The sequence below is a fragment of the Nicotiana tabacum genome, chromosome 20 (assembly GCF_000715075.1).
Source record: "Nicotiana tabacum cultivar K326 chromosome 20, ASM71507v2, whole genome shotgun sequence".
Taxonomy (NCBI): Eukaryota; Viridiplantae; Streptophyta; class Magnoliopsida; order Solanales; family Solanaceae; genus Nicotiana; species Nicotiana tabacum.
In genome coordinates, this window is record NC_134099.1 from 92,586,421 (window position 1) to 92,597,717 (window position 11,297).

Consider the following 11,297-nt stretch of genomic DNA (forward strand, 5'->3'; position numbering starts at 1 on the left):
TCCTTTGGGTATACTACGTAATAAGCTTGCAGCTTTATAGGAGTCAGATGATCTCCCTTACGTACTACAATGAAAGACTAGCTGAGGAAAAAGGAAGAAAGCTTCACCTAAGCATAGTAACTTGAAGAAGAAATGGTCTTGTAACAATGGTCTCACTACAACATTGTATACACTCCATAAAAAAGTGGTACCTATCGTGGCTAATGAACGAGAAGTAAAAATCAAAAGCTGATATTTGAGATCATATGAGTTACAGGAAATTCCAGTATTCGCAATCACTAAGATAAGCCAAGCATTCATGTAGCAAGTGGCAGAACGACCAGAAAAAGCAATTGCCTATGTTTAAAGGCAATTGAGAAGGCATGAAAGGAAATCTATGGTACTAGCAAGTTAAATGAATGTTGCGAATAGTATAAATAGATATATGTAGGTCGCAAGCTAAAGTATCATAGAGTGACAAGGTTTTAGGTAGATAGGAGTAAGGATAAGAAAAGATGTGTGAGAAGGTGACAAGAATAGGTAAGTCCTCGGGATTAAACCCATCAAAACAAGAGAGCCGATGGCTTCCATAAGTTATTGAAACCTCGGTATAGCCTGAATGAACTCAAAGAAGTCTAAGACTAGGTGCATTTAAGAGAGATGCAATGCTGCCCTGGTAGTAGAATAAGGGTGTAATTGTGATAGATAAAGTGGATGACGTTTAGGCCTTTGATTGAGTAATGATTTAACGAGAAAGGTATTTCATGAATTTCACGGGATTAGAATACCCCCATAAGATGGATCACATTGGGATGCTATGAAATACGGTTATTGAAGTATAGTATTATCCCTAGTTGGATCAGGAAAACCACTTCAGATGTTCCCCGATGACACATGAGCCTTAGTGACAATGTTTTACTTAAGAGGTTTCAAGTTATCAATGGGGGATTATAGATCAACATTAAGGTTAATCAATAATAGATGGATAAAAGTTCCAAAGTATAAGAGGAGATTATGATTCCATTCTTTAGATGAACAGTAATAAGGAAGCATTAAACGACTTAGATTTATACATATATGATAAAAGGTGAGAGAGTAACATGGAGTTGGGTGGCATACCTCGGTAATAATAATTCAAAGTAAGAGTTATGGTATAGTACTACCTACATAGTTGTAGTAAAGCCATAAGCATATATAACTGAGTCTATGAAACAAGATATAGCAAAAGTCATAAGTTTGACAAAGTACCGAGCGAAGAACTTTAGTACACCTATAGATGCCTAGAGGGACAGCTTGTCATTGTACTATATATGTTCACAAATTGAGGCCTAGATATTGGCTAAAAGCTGGGGAGAAAAAGGAGAGAAAAGTTGCATAGGCGTACATACAAGGTCAGAATCGTACAAGCTATATGAAAGAAGATAGAAACAGTTACGAGATTGGAAGAATTTTGACCACAAGTCGTGGTGTGAGAAAGAGGCCTAAAGGGGGAATGCCCTAGCCTTTGGATTTATTCACCAAATAGCTCCCTAGATGGCAAAGACAATATAAAAGTATGCATAAGAGCTATTGCTTGAGAGACAGATAAGTGCATCAGTCAGCATTCGGGGACGAATGTTCCAAAGGGGGGAATGATATTACACCCCCTTTTTGTACGTGAGAGTACGTCGTAAGTCAATTGATGTAAGCTCAGAAATAAGATTATATTTAAAAGAAAATAAAGTAATTTAATCATGTTACCTTGGAGGTTACAAATATTTAAGATCATGAATAAACGAGTACCAAGAGAGTTGGAAAGCTTAGAAGCTAAACCAATTGAAGAAAATAAGTTTCGTCGAAAGTCGATAAGTTTGGAATGTTATAACATGTACTTTGGGGTAAGACTAGGGTTATTAATATGATAAGGAGGTTATTCTATGATATATTTTAGTCTTATTATAGTCATTTGCTACGTTTTGAAGGCAAGCAAGTTGTGGAACAAAAGTTAGCAAAGGTCATCACAAGTTACATTCATAATGTGCTGAAAATTAGGTCAAATGTAGCTGAGATTTTATTCCAATATACTTGGAATTATTGGATGGTCTACCTACCAAATTTAATATCTACGAGTTTAGTTTCTAACGCATTAAACCGTTCGTTGATACGACATAGGAGTAGAGAGATATTCGTGTTTTTGCGAGACCGCGCAAGCAGCTCCCAATGGGACCCACTTAGGCGGTGGTCGACCTGCTTCACTTTATAAACGATTTGGATGCCTATTTTTTAGCTCATTTTCAACTCAACTTCGTCTCCAAACTTATCCTAACCCTTCTAAACAGATACCACAAGGGTTTGAAGTGATTACACCATATTTCAACATCAAAACTTAGTTCTAGTGAAGAACAACACCTCTTTGAGGTTGTATTGTTATTGAGGATTGTTGTGGGCTGTGTTTGGCTGAAGTTCAAAGTTTTTGCTACTGGCTAAGGTGAAGGTGAGTATAACAGCCTAAAAATTGTGCTTAAGCTTGCTTGTATGTTGGTTAAGTTGTTAGGATGATAATACTTGGATTAGCTTAAGTCACTTCTATAGTGTTGTATTGCCATTGAGGGTTGTTGTAAGCTGAATATAACTTGGATTTTGACTTGAAGTTATTGTAGGTGGTATGTATATTGTGTTCTTGCATGTTCTTAAGGTTATCTTGATGTTGATTAAGTTAAATGGATGGAGTAGACATGAACTAGTGAATAAAGTTACTAATTGTAGATAGTTGGAGTTGGGGATTGTTTTCTTTGTTATAAATATATGGTCTAAGGATAGAATCATTGATGAATGATTTTATTATCATGTTAATGATACTGTTATGTTAATGTAAAAAGTCTATAAGGGGTGATATGGTTTATATGGATTCCAATCGGAGCTTGCCGCTCGTCGTGAAGTAGTTGTGGCGTGTTGTTGTTATATGGTGTCTTGTTATTGATATTTATATGTTGATGGATTTCTCTGGTTGTTGTTTTTGGTATATGGTATTGGAGGAGGCCCTTGTTATAGGGGAGATGCTGCCTGAATTTACGTAAATGAGCTAATAGCTTAAGTTACAGACTTAGCCTTTTCTCAGCACTGATTTTGAATCTCCTTATACTATTATAGATTGAGTTGACTTGTTTGAAGAGTTTCTTGGATGGGATTAAGGACTCAATGGGCTTAATGTATGTTAAGGCACTTCCTTCTTTCTTTTGGCATGATCTAAAGTGAAATGAATATACTATTTCATAACGGATCTACTCCTAGCAACTAAGGTTGTTCATGTTGTTCTTTTCTTATAAAATTATTCTAAGCAAGTGTGTATGATCCTTGAATCCTACTGAGGTTCATATTGAGGGTATGGATGTCCATAATGTAAATCGAAGGTGCAATGACCTTAAGGCACTCCAAAAGGTTTAGAACGTGATTCTTTGAGTCTAGCATGCATTATATATAGTATCTATTTTACTCTACCTAGCTGCGCTATAGTCGGCCGGGTACGACACCTATTGTGCAACCACTGATCAGTTGGGTTTATCGAGCTCCACATGGCCGGGTACAATACTACCGAGCCTTATAATGGCCGGGTACATTTTTACCTAGTCCTCTTCGAGGCCGGGTACGATATGATGATGATGATGCCCACATAGGTGTATGTTTTTAAAAGTTCGTGTATATATATGTATTATGCATTTCATATCAGTAGTCCCCAGAGGCACTCAGATGTTAAAGGTTGTATCTCCTCTATCTCTCTTTACATTACTGTTCTTGTTTATGCTTTCCTGCCTTACATACTTGGTAATTTATTCGTACTGATGTCCCTTTTGCCTGGGGATGCTGCGTTTTATGCCCGCAGGTCCTAATAGACATGTTAATATTCCTCCTAGTAGGCTATCAGCTCAGCGGAAGCTATTGGTGCACTCCACTCGCTCCGGAGTTGCCCATTTGGTCAGTATGATTTGGACATGTATTGATTGGTATGGCGGGGTCCTGTCTCGACCTTTATGATGTGTATGTACTCTTAGAGGCTTGTAGACAGATGTCATGTATATGAAAGATTGTATGGCCTTGTTGGCCTATGTTAAGTGTATGAGTGTTCATTTTGGTCTTATAGGACCATGTGTCACATGTATAAGTTTATATTACATGTTGGGTCGTCCTATGTCAAGTATTCCCTTATGTTTTATTCTGGTTATATTATGACGGCCTTTCTGGTCCACTTACCCATGATGGTATGATAAGAAATATATGTTACGTTGGTACTTGATTGAGTAAGGCACCGGGTGCCCGTTGCAGCCCTCCGATTTGGCTCTTGACATTGGACTAGCGGGTCCAGAAGATTTTGGATATTGCCACGCCTGAGAGCCGTCGGTGGAAAGAACTGGCCCCAAAATACGGGTGGAAGGCCAAAAATTATAGTGAGTTGATTCGCGAAACTAATCTTGTCTTTATTTCATTTTGTGTATAAGAAAGTTGGTTAACTTTTTTATTCCGTTGAATTCAGGTGTTTCGCAGGGCTATGTTACCATCCCCGAAGAGGATGTTTTGGCTGATTCCAGAGGCTGTGAGGTTGCTGAAGGAGGCCTTTGCCTGAACAGGTGCCATCGGATTCGCTTCCGATGCAGGTGCTTCCTCTCGCAGTCCTCGACCGAAGAGCAAGCAACCAAAAAGACGTCGCTCTTCCTCGGCCGATGGCAAGAATAAAAATGCGAAGAAAGTCGTGCCCAAGCCACCCGCAGTCACTGTGGTGATTGATGATAATGGGAAAACCAGTGATGAAGGGGATTACTTACAAAAGAGACAACAACCTTCATCAGCTTAACAAAATTCTCAATCTAAAGAGCTTATAATCCCAACCGCGGACGATGCCTAAGCACTCTGGGGAAGTGATGACTTAGTAGAGAATGCCAATTCTCCCTTTCCAGTCCCAACTACTGCTCCCGGTACTATGAGGCTGAGTACCGGACCTCTTCCATATTTGGTTGATGAGCAACCTACAACTAGCACTACCTTTTCTGCAGGTGCTTCTCATCCCACAACACCATCGACTTCATCTCCTTCCACACTGATAATGCCTTCATCACCAACACCTGCTACATCACCCTCATTGGTCGCAGACACCCGAGAGGAAGATGTCTCTTCTCCCAGTCCCTAGACTGTGGAAATTTGGGATGCAACTATTCTCCCCCTTCTTCGGATCCTCAAACGAGGAGGAATGTCTCCTTATCGGTCTCTACTGAGTGTCATCTATTGTCCTAGTTGATGGAACTCGCTAATTACCTGAAGCCGTTGTCTTCATAGAAAAATAAGAAGAAAATACACTCTCTTTTGGGGGAGTGTATGATAAACAATGGCATTCAAAATACAGCAAAGGCATGATATTTATTCTCTATACTGCTTGTTTCCTCTTGATATGCTATGACAAGATTTTTAACTTGGTTTGTTGCTTCGCAGGCTAACTTCCTTGCTTTCAAGGGTCTTTAGAAGTTTATCCTTAAAAAAGGTCTTAAGTCCAAGAGGATCTACTATTGGTCGAGAGGGATCAAGTTGTCGCGCATATTTTGGTATTAGATGTGAAGGCCACTGAAGCAAGTGATATCGAGGATCGGTCGCAGCTCAGTGAGTAGGAGGTAATAACCCTTGACCAAGAAGCCTCCCAGTTAAATGTACAATTTCAAGAAGCCAAGGCTAAATGGTCTGAGGTTTATAATGTTGTTCTTGCTACCACCGAGCAAGAGGATGCCTCTACTGAGAGATTAAATGACTTGGAGGTAGCCTTTAACTTCAAAGCTAAGGAAGTTACTTCTGCCGAGGAAAACCATAGATAGACTTTCGATCGAGGTTGATTGGTTTAAATTAGAGCAGCACCGAGCAGATTCCATCACTCTTGAGAAAACTTATTCTATGTATAGCATGAGGAGAAACACCTTAGAAGAGGCCAAAATGGGCATTATTGATTTTGATGTCGAGATCGCCAGGGCCCAAGAGCTAGAATCAACTACCCGAAAGTGCCTCCCGACTCGACCCAATGCAACTGACTCTTCTAGTTCCGGTTTTGAGTTCTCGGGAACTAAAGAGGAACTAGAAGAGGATAATGATGAAGGTCAAGATCTCAAGCCGATAGCAAAACTGCCTACTTCTTCTGGGGGCGCATATGCGTCTCTTCCCCAAAGTTATGGGGATGTAGTAGTTTAGTTTTTTGCTTTCCTTTTCTTTTGTTTTTTCATTGTATACTCTTGTACTTGTGCTGCTTGGCACATTTGTTATATAAAAGTGATTTTTTAAGCATTGTACAAAGTTTATTTTTTTGCGTCGAATTATGCAAGGCTTCGGGTGCATTTTCCCCAATAGCGTTTGGGTTCTAGGCATAGATTCTTCCGAAACCAACCATTTAATATGAGGGTTTCATACGAGAGAGACCTCTTATGTTTACGGTGCTCTTGAAGAGGACGTCTCCAGTTTATTCCTACACTAGCATTTGAAGTACTTGATTAAATTTCAAATGATAAAATTAATTTACTGTTTGGACAAGAAACAAGATAAAATAAAAAGGACTTTACTTTATTCCTTGCATTTTCAAAAGTCCATAAGCATTCGTTGTGCTGAAAAGAAATTGCCATTACTTGTGGCTAATTTGTACAACTTATTTCTACGAGGCTGGTCGTACAGTCCCCGGTCCAGATGATATATTCTTGTTCCCTGATTTTATAGTCCTAGTTTCTGTGGCAATCAGGTTGCTGTATTCTCATATCATTCCCCCTAGTGTTCGAATGCGAAGAATGCAAATTGGAACACTAGAAGTCTTGCTCCTTTGAAGTTTCTACTAGTGAATGGTTGGATAATCTTTGGCTCGATATCAAGCTTTATTTCTCATTAGGAACTTTGCTACTGAGCCAAAGATTATCTAACCAGCCCCAATAGCTTGTGGTGAAGGGGTAATCCTGAACGACCGGGTAGCTTTTGGTCTAATAGAAGGCTTTGTTTTCTGTTAGGAACTTTGCGATCGAGCCAAAGACTATCTAACCATCCCATAGTGGTTTGTTGTTTCCATGCCTTATCGTTTGAAGGTCGTATTTTTGCTAATGGTGCTTCCTTCGTAGTATGCTTTCCATTGCTCCCTCATTAAAACCCATGCAGAAAAACCTAATTGGGACAAAAACTAGACGAATGGTAGAAAAATGTAGCAGATACTTTCAGTATAGGTGGTGATCATCAATAATAGTACCTTTTAAAGTGTGCCACATTCCAGTTGCTCGGCAATTTTACTCCATCTTCATTTTCAAGTTCATATGATCCTTTCCCGGTAATAGCTGAAACCAGGTAGGGGCCTTCCATGTCGGACCCCGCTTCCCTGCATTGAGCTCTCGGGTGTTTTGAGTCACTTTTCTTAAAACCAAGTCTCCCACTTTGAATAATGGAGATTGGATCTTCGATTATAGTATCTTTCCATTCTTTGTTTCTGGGATACCATCCCTATATGTGCCAAGTCCCCGCGTTCGTCAAGCAGCTCTAATCTAACCAGCAATGCTTCGTTGTTAGCTTCTTCGTCCACTCGGAAGCATCTTATAGTAGGTTCTCCCTCATCCACCGGAATTAGGGCTTCTGTTTCGTATACGAGAGAAAAAGGTATCTCTCATGTTCTTGACTTGGTCATCGTTCAGTATGCCCATAGCACTCCTGGTAAATCTTGGGGCCATTCACCTTTGGCTGCTTCCAATCTTTTTTTGAGATTTTGAATAATCGACTGATTTGTCGATTTTGCTTGGCCATTTGTGCTCGGGTGGTATGGAGAAGATGTGATTCTTTTGATTTTCAAGTCTTCAAGGAATTTTGTGACATTTGCTCCTACAAATTGTGGCCCGTTACATAGGCTATTTCCTTTGGTATTCTAAACCTACAAATTATGTTCTCCCACAGAAAATTGATCGTATCGCGCTCATCAATTTTCTGGTATGGACCTGCTTCAAAACACTTAGAGAAGTAATCAGTTAAAATCAAAAGTAATCTTACCATACTGAGAGCCAATGACAGCAGATCGACTATGTTCATCCCCCATTTCATGAATGGCCAAGGCGACAATATCGAATGCAATAATTTTCTCGGTTGATGCATCAACTATATGGCATTAACACTTGTCATATTTCTGAAAAAATGCCTTAGCGTCTTGTTCCATCCGGGGCTAGTAGTATCCTACCCTAATTAATTTTAACACTCAAGGAGTCCGCACTTGAGTGATTTCCACAGATTCCTTCATGAACTTCTCTCATGAAGTAATTAGCCTCAAAGACTTGGTCGCAACAAACTCAACCTCACACAACTGTAGGAAGAGCGGGCGCTAAGACTTTTACCTGAATAGTGGTATCGGGGTCAATTTCCATAGGGAGCTTGGAACAGAGTTGCATATTTGTTTAGACTAGGAATGCGTGTTTGATCCTAATTGTACTTCTAACATTTTTTGGGGTTTTTGTTTAATAACTACTATTATCAACTACAAGTTTAAGCTAATTTATGCTGAAGGGATATGTTCTAAGTTGTGATTAATATAGAGAAAAGCACTAGGGTCGTGGCATCACCTAGGTGGTTAACTAACAGGTAGAGACTACTAATAATAGATTGACATATTTGGGATCAATGTTATAACCATTGCACAATTGTACCCATTCTCACACCTCTCGGTAGGGAGAGCGAATTTGCCCAATTGACTCTCTTGAGACCAATTGGGTAGGCCAATTAGACCAAGCAACTTGGGTTCAAGTAGGGTGATTACTCTCTCGAGGTTTAACCCGTTAATTGGGACTACCATTTCTCATGGGTCCACCCCAATTCCTTGTTGGGTCAATTTTGGGGTCATAGACTCTCTTTCTCAAGAAGAGTCAAGACCCACTAAGCTAGAATCAATGTTTGCAACCATCAATCCTTAATTAAACCATAAAATTAACCCAAATAACAAACACCCAATATCAATCTATCATTAAGAAGCAACACCCATTAATTACCCACACTAGGGTTGAGCCACAACCCTAGCTAATGGGTTTAGCTAGACATAATTAAAGAAGAAACTGAAGAAATAGAAGATGAAACAACCATATTAATTAATTACTAATGTTAAACTACAATAATCTATGATGAAACCAAGCTATAAATGCCCAAAATAGGCCAAAACATAAGTCTCACGAGTGCAGCAGCTATCAGATGTACCAAACTTAACCTAAAAATGGTAAAATGTTCTATTTATAGTGGGCTGGAAAAACTGGACAAAAATGCCCCTGCGGGGTTAGTGCGGACCGCACAAAGTTGGCACGCGGCTGCACTGGGTTGCTTGACCTCTGAATCTTGCTCTCTGAAGATGGTAATGTGGACCGCACAAAGTTGGAATGCGGCCGCATGAAGACTGGCGCGGACCGCACAAAGTTGTTGTGCGGCCGCATGAATGGTTTTGGAAGCTTCTCTGAACTTCACTGACGCGGACCGCGTGACCATAGAGTGCGGCCGCATGGAGAGGGACACGGGCCGCATGAAGTGGGACGCAGTTGCGTGGTTTGCTTCCGGAATATGACACTCTCTAAACTTCTTGGACGCGACCGCATAGCAAGATTGTGCCGCCGCATGAAGTGAGACGTGGCCGCATGAGTTTGAATTGTAGTTTCACAGTCTCTGAACTCCTATGGTGCGGCCGCATGACATGATGGTGTGGTCCGCACCAAGTTCTGAATGTCCTTACTTTAATGATCTTTGACACTTGAGCAGGTTTCACTCTGATTTGAGCCGATCTTTGACGATTTGTCACTTTATAGCTCAAACCTGCAATCAAGCGCAATCTGTAAGCATTTTGGGACTATTTTGTAGCAAATTACACTCAAAGCGCAGGCAAGTATGGGTATAAAACATGTTAAAATCCTACTTATCAACTCCCCTAAACTTAAACCTTTGCTTGTCCTCAAGCAAACAAAATAAGACCCACCCCTCAAAGGGAACATCCAAGCAATTTCAACTTATCCTAAACTAACCTCAACAAGCATCAATTGGGACTAACAATTGCCCTCAATGCGAATGCATCATTAACACATTTAAACTTTGAAATCTTGTGGATCAAGTGTGACACAAGAGCATCAAGAGTTGACACATTTCATCAAAGAACTTTTCTCAATTACTTTGGTCATTGTGGAACCCAAACTCACACATCCTCAACTCTCCCTAAGTGAACCTCACCTTTTAGAGTATTGACACACAAACCGAGGTTGATGGATTTTCACTTATCTCTCTCAAGGAAGAGGCCACAAGTCCGACTCTAAGTACCATATGCTTGCCCCTTATGTAAGTATCAACTCATGTAGGTTCCCTTCAACTCAAAATAATGTAGGGCTTTTGTGGAGTCATTGTGAAGGCTTTTGGGTAAGGGTAGGACATATTTTTGTTCAAGTGGGTTCAATTTTCCCTTAAGCACTTCTTTGGATTAATTTTGGCACACTTTCTTGACTCATTTGAGTATTCACTTATTTTTCAAGGGATTAGAGAGACACATTGTCACCCTTTCTTATGCAATTCAACACATTTCTCCTTTTTCTACTTTTTCCACACCCTTTTTAACTTTTGTTTTCTTTGAATCCCCTTTCTGACCTTATTCAATTCGGTCTTTCTTTTTGTCTTATCTTTTCTTTCTTTTTCATTACCTTTCTTTTCTTTTGCTTTTGTACCTTTTACCACATTGTTTCCTTTCTTGTCTCCCCCCCAAAACTTAAACATTTGCCACCTACTCAAGGGAAGATTTGGGTGCCAAGAGAGGGTATTATTAAGAACGGGTATAGGCTTGTAGCTTTGGTTCTTGAAAGAAGAAGGTTCAAGGCTCAAAAGGGTTAACTAGGGATCATTTCATTGGTAGGTCATGGAATTGTTCAATCTTAGCATTTTGGATCAAGGAGAGCCTACAATAACTTCTCAAGCCAAATTTCACCTAGGATTTCGCCTCAACAAACATTCGGGGTAAGTTCTAGAGCATCGGCTCGGGACTTGGACTCGCAAATCGAATTCTCACTACACACACTCAAGGATTGCTAAAGATATCGAGTCGAGGGTCCACAACGACCTTAGTTACGATTCAAGCGCACAATGGTCCAATACGACCACATGATGACTGTTTGGTCAACACAAGAGTCTCAAGGCCACATTTTTCACCATCCTGAGCACAACATTATGTCTTTGACCATGGGATCAAAGGAAAATGTGTTAGGCCCAAGTGAAGCTTTGCCTAAGGTACCCTTGACTACAAAACTTGAAAATCAAAAAAAAGAAATATAAAAAACGGACTCAAACCCTTA